The following is a 9,324-nucleotide window of genomic DNA, read 5'->3' on the forward strand; positions in this document are numbered from 1 at the left end:
TCTGCCATTGAAAAAGAAAAATAAATATTATTATAGAAATATATTTTTTTTTAAATTTTAAATTTTATTTTTTTTTTTTTTTTTTTAGAGATAAACCCTCCCCCAAACTTGAATATGACATTGTTTTTAAATTTTTATTATTTTTTTTTAATAAAGAGTACATGATGAAAGAGATATCACCTGGAATTATTGAAGATGAGGAACAAACACAAACCATTTCATGACATGTTGAATCAATGATCCAGTTTTCTTTTCTTACTAGTTGGTTGAGACCAATTGATCTTTGTTATAGCTGAATCAGGTTGATGAACAAAAGCTTGGAGATCATCAATTAATTGGTCTTCATTCGAAGCAGAGATGAGCATCCTTCGTGAATTTTCTGAAATAAAATTTTGTTCCACGGCTACATCGAGAAAAGTCAACAAACCATCATAATAGTTATTAATATTCAACAAGCCAACAGGTTTATTATGGATATTAAGTTGTGCCCAAGAAACAACATGAAAAATTTCTTCTAAAGTACCAAAACCACCAGGTAAGGCAATAAAAGCATCAGAATTTTCTATCATTTTAGTTATTCTCTCGTACATTGATGAAACTTTCAACTCTTCCCCAACCGTAACACCTGTAATATTTCCTTCAGCTAAAGCTGTAGGAATAATACCCAAAACCTGACTACCTCCAAGATGAGCTGCTGTTGAAATAGATCCCATTAACCCAATATTGCCTCCTCCGTAAACCAAGTGAATTTTTCTCTCTGCTAACTTTTTTCCAAGATTAATTGCTGCATCAACAAATATTTCATTCTTTCCAGTATTAGAACCACAAAAGACACAAATATTTTTCAATTTTTGTGAAGAAGATCCTGTCATGTTTTTTTCTTTTTTTTTTAAAAAAAAATATAGAGAGAGTTGAGTGATTTTATAAGGAAAACAAGGAATAAGACAGAAATAGGAATACAGATGTGAACAAAATGATGAAAATAGTAAAAAAATAATATATAATAATAACATGCATGCGTATAAACAGTGATGTGATTGTGGCTCACAGTGTTCCTTCAATATTTATGAGTCGAGGGTTGGCTTACCATCCAATTTTCTTATAAATTGGCAAATAGGGTCTTTTTTAGTCAGATTCCCAAGACCATCACCATGACGCTGCGCTTGGAATAGTTTCCATAAATGGAGAAGTTGACCTTGTACATCTCCACTAGAATGCGTCTCAAGAGTCAATGAGATATCATCCAATGACTCTTTACTCAGCCCATTCTTAATGAAATCAATTTTATCTTCTCTATTTGTGGAAACATATCCCAAAGATCTGCATTGTCTATTACAAGTCCATCTGGCACAATTATGACAAACATCTAACCTTTTAGCCCTTCTTTTCTTCACATAGGTACTTTTTCCTAGTCCAGACATATTTCGAACAAGTAAGAATTTTGGAACTTCACCACCTAATCGAACCTTGGCTTCAATTATAAGATGAATATCCTCCGGGATTCCTTTTTGCATAAGCATTCTCAATCTTTCACATCTGCCTTCATAAATCATTCTCAGAACTTTTTTAGAAATAGATGGAAAATATTTACCAAGTTTTTTGATAGCTTCATCCATAATATATATTTATATATATATATATTCAATTATTTTGGGAAATTGAAATAAAACCGACTGAAAGTAGTCACGGAGTACCGTTATCCGCCACTTAACCGGGAAGTGAACTCAATTCTGCAAAAATAAAATAAAAATATAAGTAACAATTAAGTTGGATCATATAAAGGCATAAACTCTTCATTAAGAACTTCATTTTCTATAAACGGTTTAAGTCTTTGCCCATTAACTTTAAATACATTATTATTTTTAGGATTTTCAACATCAACAGCACCATGAGGATAGACAAATTTAACAATAAATGGTCCAGACCATCGCGATCTAAGTTTTCCTGGAAACAAATGCAAGCGAGAATTATAAAGTAAAACTTTTTGTCCGATTTCAAAAGATTTTCTCATAATATTTTTATCATGAAATGCTTTTGTTTTATCTTTATAAATCTTTGCATTTTCATATGCATCATTTCTTAATTCTTCTAGTTCATTTAATTGCAATTTTCTTGATTTAGATGCATCATCTAAATTAGTATTAAACGCTTTAATTGCCCAATAAGCTTTATGTTCAATTTCAACAGGTAAATGACAATGCTTTCCAAAAACTAATCTATATGGTGACATCCCCAATGATGTTTTAAATGCAGTTCTATATGCCCATAATGCATCACTTAATCTTAAAGACCAATCTTTTCGATTTGGATTGACTGTTTTTTCCAAAATTTGTTTTATTTCTTTATTTGCAAGTTCAACCTGACCATTCGTTTGAGGGTGATATGGAGTAGAAACTTTATGTGTAATACCATATTTTCTTAACAACGAAGAAAATGATTTATTTATAAAATGACTTCCCCCATCACTTATTATAGCTCTAGGTATTCCAAATCGACTAAAAATATTTTCTTTCAAAAATTTTATCACAACTTTATGATCATTAGTTCTACATGCAATTGCTTCAATCCATTTTGAAACATAATCGACAGCTACTAAAATATAAGTGAATCCAAAAGATAATGGAAATGGACCCATAAAATCTATTCCCCAACTGTCAAATATTTCAATAATCATGATTGGATTTAAAGGCATCATGTTTCGTTTTGAAATTGAACCCATTTTCTGACAATTTTCACAAGATTTGCAAAATGAATGTGTATCTTTGAATAAAGAAGGCCAATAAAATCCACATTGAAAGATTTTTGCAGCTGTTTTCTTTGACGAAAAATGACCTCCACATGCCTCAGAATGACAAAATTTAATGACACTACTTACCTCATTGTCGGGTATGCATCGTCGAAAAATTTGATCAGGACAATACTTAAACAAATAAGGATCATCCCAATAAAATTTTTTGACCTCTTTCAAGAATTTATTTTTATCTTGTGAACTCCAATGAGAAGGCATTTTATTTGTCACAAGAAAATTTACAATATTAGCAAACCAAGGCATAGTAGTAGCATAAAATAGTTGATCATCCGGAAAATTTTCATTTATTGGTATTTCATTTTGAGATGATTCAGAAATTATTCTTGATAAATGATCGGCTACTACATTTTCTTTTCCTTTTTTATCTTTTATTACAAGATCAAATTCTTGTAACAACAAAATCCATCTTATTAATCTCGGCTTAGCATCTTGTTTATTTGATAAATATTTTATGGCAGAATGATCAGTGTAAACAATAGTAGTAGAACCAATTAAATAGGATCGAAATTTATCTAATGCAAACACTACTGAAAGTAATTCTTTTTCAGTTGTTGAATAATTGATTTGAGCACTATTTAAGGTTCTACTTGCATAATAGATCACATAAGGTTTACCTTCTTTTCTTTGTCCTAACACGGCTCCTACAGCATAATCACTTGCATCACACATTAATTCAAATGGTAAAGACCAATCAGGAGGTTGTAAAATAGGTGATGTAGTTAAAAGATTAATTATCTTTTTAAAAGCAGTTTCACATTCTTGAGTCCATTCAAATTGTGCATCTTTTGTTAAAAGATTTGAAATTGGTTTCGATATTATGCTAAAATTTTTTATAAATCTTCTATAAAATCCCGCATGACCCAAAAATGATCGAATTTCTTTGATCGTGTTTGGTGATGGTAGATTAGCAATAACATCAACCTTAGCTTTATCAACTTCAATTCCTTTTTCAGATATGACATGCCCTAACACAATTCCGGATTTAACCATGTAGTGACATTTTTCCCAATTTAAAACAAGATTTTTTTCTTCACATCTTTTTAAAACTTCTTCCAAATTTTTAAGACAGTTTTCAAATGAGTTTCCAAAAACAGTTATATCATCCATAAAAACTTCCACAAATTCTTCAATCATGTCACTAAAAATACTTAGCATGCATCTTTGAAAAGTAGCCGGGGCATTACATAAACCAAATGGCATTCTTTTAAAAGCAAAAGTTCCGAACGGACAAGTGAAAGTAGTTTTTTCTTGATCTTCTAATGATATTGGTATTTGATAATACCCAGAATACCCATCAAGAAAACAATAATAAGGATTACCTGCCACTTTCTCTAAAATTTGATCTAAAAATGGTAACGGAAAGTGATCTTTTCTAGTTGCATCATTTAATTTTCTATAATCAATGCACATACGCCAACTAGATGGAATCCTAGCTTGTAATAATTCTCCCTTTTCATTTTTTATAACAGTGATGCCTGATTTTTTTGGTACTACTTGTGTTGGACTTACCCATTTACTATCCGAGATTGGATAAATAATTCCGGCATCTAATAGTTTTAAAACTTCATTTTTAACAACTTCTTTCATGTGTGGATTTAATCTTCTTTGTGGTTGTTGATATGTTTTAGCATTTTCTTCCAAGTGAATTCTATGTGTGCAGATTAAAGGATTTATACCTTTTATATCTTGCAAAGTCCATCCAATTGCATTTTTGTGTTTTTTAAGTAGTGTTATTACATCTTCTTCTTGTTTTGGTAAGAGGGTAGAAGATATTACAATAGGATATGTTTGATTTTCACCAAGAAAAGCATATTTTAGTTCTATTGGCAAGGGTTTTAATTCAAGTTTTGGATGATCATTTTCTTTTACTTCTTCAAGTTCATTAATTTCTTCAAATAACTTTGATTTAAAAACATTTTTTGAATCAAAACTTTCCACTAAACAAACTTCAGATTGTTGATTTAAGTTTTCTTGGTGTATATTTTCTTCCACAATTGTTTCTATTACATTATCATCTTCATCTTCATTAATACTTGGTTGTTTACATAAATTGAACACATTAAGTTCTAAAGTCATATTTCCAAAAGACAATTTCATTATTCCATTTCGACAATTAATTAAAGCATTTGAAGTTGCTAGAAATGGACGTCCCAATATTACTGGAATTTCGTTATGTACTTCTATTGGTTGTGTATCCAAGACAATAAAATCCACAGGATATATGAATTTATCGACTTGAACTAACACATCTTCTACGATACCTCTAGGTATTTTGATTGACCTATCGGCTAGTAAAAGAGTGACAGATGTAGGTTTTAAATCTCCCAACTTAAGCTTTTCATAAACTGAATAAGGAATTAAATTCACACTTGCTCCCAAATCTAACAAAGCTTTTTTAATTTTATTTTTTCCAATAATACATGAAATTGTTGGACAACCGGGATCTTTATATTTCAAGGTAGAATTATTTTGAATAATAGAGCTTACTTGCTCCGTTAAGAATGCTTTCTTCTTTACATGCAATTGTCTTTTCACAGTACATAAATCTTTTAAAAACTTTGCATAAGAAGGCACTTGTTTAATAGCATCTAATAATGGAATATTTATTTTTACTTGTTTAAAAACTTCATAAATATCAGAATCATTTTTTTGTTTTTTATTATTTACTAATGCATGAGGAAAAGGAACATGTTTATTTATTTTATCATCAATTTTCTTATTTTTAGGACTCAAAGCATCATCTTTCTCAAAAGTATCAGGATTTGAATCCTTACTCTTTGAGTTTAATTGATCTTTGTTTTCATCACTATATGGATCATTAACTATTTTACCACTTCTAAGAGTAATAACAGATTTTACTTGATCAAATTTTTCTTGATTTTGATTTTTAGGATTAGGTTGTGGTTGAGATGGAAATTTTCCTTTTTCATGAATATTAAGTGCAGATGCAAATTTTGCAAGAGTTTCTTTCAAATCATTCATAGATTGAATGTTTTGAATATTGATAGACTCTTGCTTTTGAATGTATGCATGAATTTCATCTTCAAAATTTTTTCTTGGAGGTGGGATATAAGGAGCATAACCTTGATGATTTTGGTTATTTTGAAAAGGTTGTTGTGAAGGTTGTACATTATTATCGTTCCTCCAACTAAAATTGGGATGATTTCTCCAACCAGGATTGTATGTTTGTGAAAAAGGATCTAATGTTGGTTTTTTAAAATTGTTAACATAATTGGCTTGTTCATGGAGACATTCTTTAAATGAAGGCAAAGTAGGACAATTTTTTGTAAGATGATCATGTGTGTCACATATATGACAAACAATTTCTTGAACACTTTTTAATTGATCACTCTTTTTCATTTCTAATGAATCGATTTTTCTTGCTAAAGATGCAAGTTTAGCTTGAACATCTACATCATCTTTAAGATGATAAATACCACCTCCATTTGTTGAATTATTGGTTTTACTTGGTGGTTCAATTGAGCCTATATTATCCCAATTTTGAGCATTTTCTGCTAATGACTCCAAATATTCCATAGCTTCATTTGGGTTTTTATCTTCAAAAGTTCCATTACACATGAATTCTATCATTTGCCTATCTTTAGGTATTAAACCTTCATAAAAGTGAGAAACTATTCTCCATATTTCAAAACCATGATGTGGGCATGTATTAAGTAACTCTTTATATCTATCCCAACATTGATAAAATGTTTCCCCTTGTTTTTGAGAAAAAGTTGTAATTTGTTTTTTAAAAGAGTTTGTTCTATGGGAAGGAAAAAACTTTTTTAGAAATTGTTGTTGCATTTCTTCCCATGATCTTATTGAACTTGATCTCAAATTTTGCAACCATGTTTTAGCTTTATCTTTTAAGGAAAAAGGGAAAAAGCTTTAATCGAACAGTATCCATGCTACAATTTTGATCATTATAAGTGTTGCAAACCTCCTCAAATTCTCTTAAATGCAAATATGGATTTTCAGAATCTAAGCCATGAAAATTTGGTAAAAGTTGAATGACTTGTGGCTTAAAATTGAAATTAGATGCATCAGGAGGAAAAACTAAACAAGATGGTGTACTAGTTCTTATTGGATTCATATGGTGCCTAAGTGTTCTTGATTGTTCATGTTCTTGATGATGATTATTATTATTATTATCATCTTGATTATTAGAATTATCGTCCATGTTTAAAATATTTTCAGTTACTCGAACAAGTCTACCACTTTGTTTACGACTCCAAACAATCATACACAAAAAAACAACATACTATTTACATAATAACAAAATTAAACTTAATTTATACCTCCCCGGCAACGGCGCCAAAAACTTGCTACAACTTAAATTGTAATTCACCCAAGTGTAGGTTGTCTGCAAGTAATATACTCGTGAGTACGAGATCGATCCACGGAGAGGATGTTGTAAGTTTAATTTTAGCAATAATATATTATAGATGAAAATATTATTATTAAACTTCAAATACACAAATTATAAAATTGTCAAGGTTTCAAAGGTTCATTGTTGGTTTATTTAAGATTGCTTAATAAAAATAAATAAAAGAAACTAAAATAAAAATAAACATAAAAGAACAATGAAATATTTAAACAAGTATATCATATAATATAGTTCCCACTATATTAATATCAACCGATATTTAATACATGGTACCCATAATATATATATAAATGCATAAATATAAATTGACATAAAAGTAAATGTTAGATCAAATCACAATATTTTATTTAGAACATCCGGCAGAGCCACGCTATCGTCTAAATAAAATATATGACTTTATGTTAGATGCGATAAAGTAAATGTTAGTTGCGGAAAAGTAAAAGTTAGATGCGAGAAAGTAAATGTTAGTTGCGGAAAAGTAAATGTTAGTTGCGATAAAGTAAAAGTTAGATGCGAGAAAGTAAATGTTAGTTCAAATCACAATATATTATTTAGAACAACCGACAGTGTCACGCTATCGTCTAAATAATATATATGACTTTATTATAAATAGATACATATATTTATAGTATATAATTATTGTAGTATTTATTGTATCATATTTGACAACAAATCAAGGTAACCACATTCAAGGTACCAAGCATTTGATGTAAATAGATAACAACAAATCATCCAAAATTATACTTGACCAACAATGAAACCTTTTCACCTTGACATAAAAAGATTTAGCTTTCCATGAACATGAAACTCAAGAATAAAGATAAAAGAAATTTCATACTTGAACTTGAGAAACTTGCACACTCAAACTTTTATTCTCACACACACAATATTTATTTTACAAATGAAGAATTCTCTACACTCTTGCACACTACAAAGCTTATACAACACATCTATTTATAGGCCAAATGAGAGCAAGAGTCCAAGGCTCATTAAATGTGAAATAGTAAAGTTGGTGGGTGCTTGTCTCCTTGAATGTCAATACCATGACCCAACTTTAATTGGCATGTTTGATGCCTTAGACCACCGATTCAGCCTTTCTTTTCAACATAGAACACGTAGGATATTTTGTGTAGATGTGTTTGGACAACTCATTCACCCCTTTTGGATAACATATGAAATACTTATGATATTTTTACTCCAAGCTGGTCATAGTAAAAGTAAATCTATCTCCATTTTGATGTTTGATTATTTTGATCATCTTAATGAATTTTTTGGAATTTCTTGTCTTCTACAAAGTTGAAGATGCCTCTTTTGTGATTCTACAGGTTTTGAGATTACTCCATTATGACCTCTGTAGCTTGAGTAATTTTATTTTTACCAAACCTGCGTAAACCGTAAAATACAACATTTTAGTAAAACATTTAAATATAAACACATAACACTAAAATAATACAACTTCATAATTTTAATTAAACTTAAATTTTAAAACACACTTTTTAACATATAAATAATTACAAATTTTAAGTTTCATCACCGTGCCCAAGTGCCAAGTGCCGCATTGCGCATGCGCACGCGCATGTTTCATTTGCCTAATATCCGGACGTTTTGCTTCTCCCATTTCCGACCACACGCGCACGCCGCCGTGCCCAAGTGCCAAGTGCCGCATTGTGCATGCGCATGCGCACGCGCACGCGCACGTTTCATTAGCCTAATATCCGGACGTTTTGATTCTCCCATGTTCCGACCGCACGCGCACGCCGCCGTGCCCAAGTGCCAAGTGCCGCATTGCGCATGCGCACGCGCACGTTTCATTTTCCTAATATCCGGACATTTTTCTTCTCCCATGTTCCGACCACACGCGCACACCTCCGTGCCCAAGTGCCAATTGCCGCATTGCGCATGCGCACGTGCACGTTTTATTTGTCTAATATCCGGGCACTCACACGTTTTGTTTATCCCATGTTCCGACCACACACCCTCACGCGTCATTTCCCTAATATCCGGTCGCCGACGGAAAACGGGCCGGAGGCGGCGGCCATTGGGTTGGGTTGGCATGAGGTTGGCCGAGCATGGGGGGCAATGGCATGCATTGCCTCAACACCTCAACCAACCCCACGGTCAAACACCC

General features: G+C 31.4%; 1 non-coding gene across 1 annotated transcript; it reads left to right on the forward strand.

Moving 5' to 3' along the window:
- The first annotated feature begins 6,458 nt into the window (after positions 1–6,458).
- On the forward strand, positions 6,459–6,569 carry LOC140870632 (small nucleolar RNA R71). Its single transcript, XR_012147493.1, has one exon. It is a non-coding gene; the product is annotated as a small nucleolar RNA R71 (small nucleolar RNA).
- The last annotated feature ends 2,755 nt before the right edge of the window (positions 6,570–9,324 follow it).

This window comes from Henckelia pumila, unplaced genomic scaffold, assembly GCF_033568475.1.
Source record: "Henckelia pumila isolate YLH828 unplaced genomic scaffold, ASM3356847v2 CTG_111:::fragment_3, whole genome shotgun sequence".
Lineage (NCBI taxonomy): Eukaryota > Viridiplantae > Streptophyta > Magnoliopsida > Lamiales > Gesneriaceae > Henckelia > Henckelia pumila.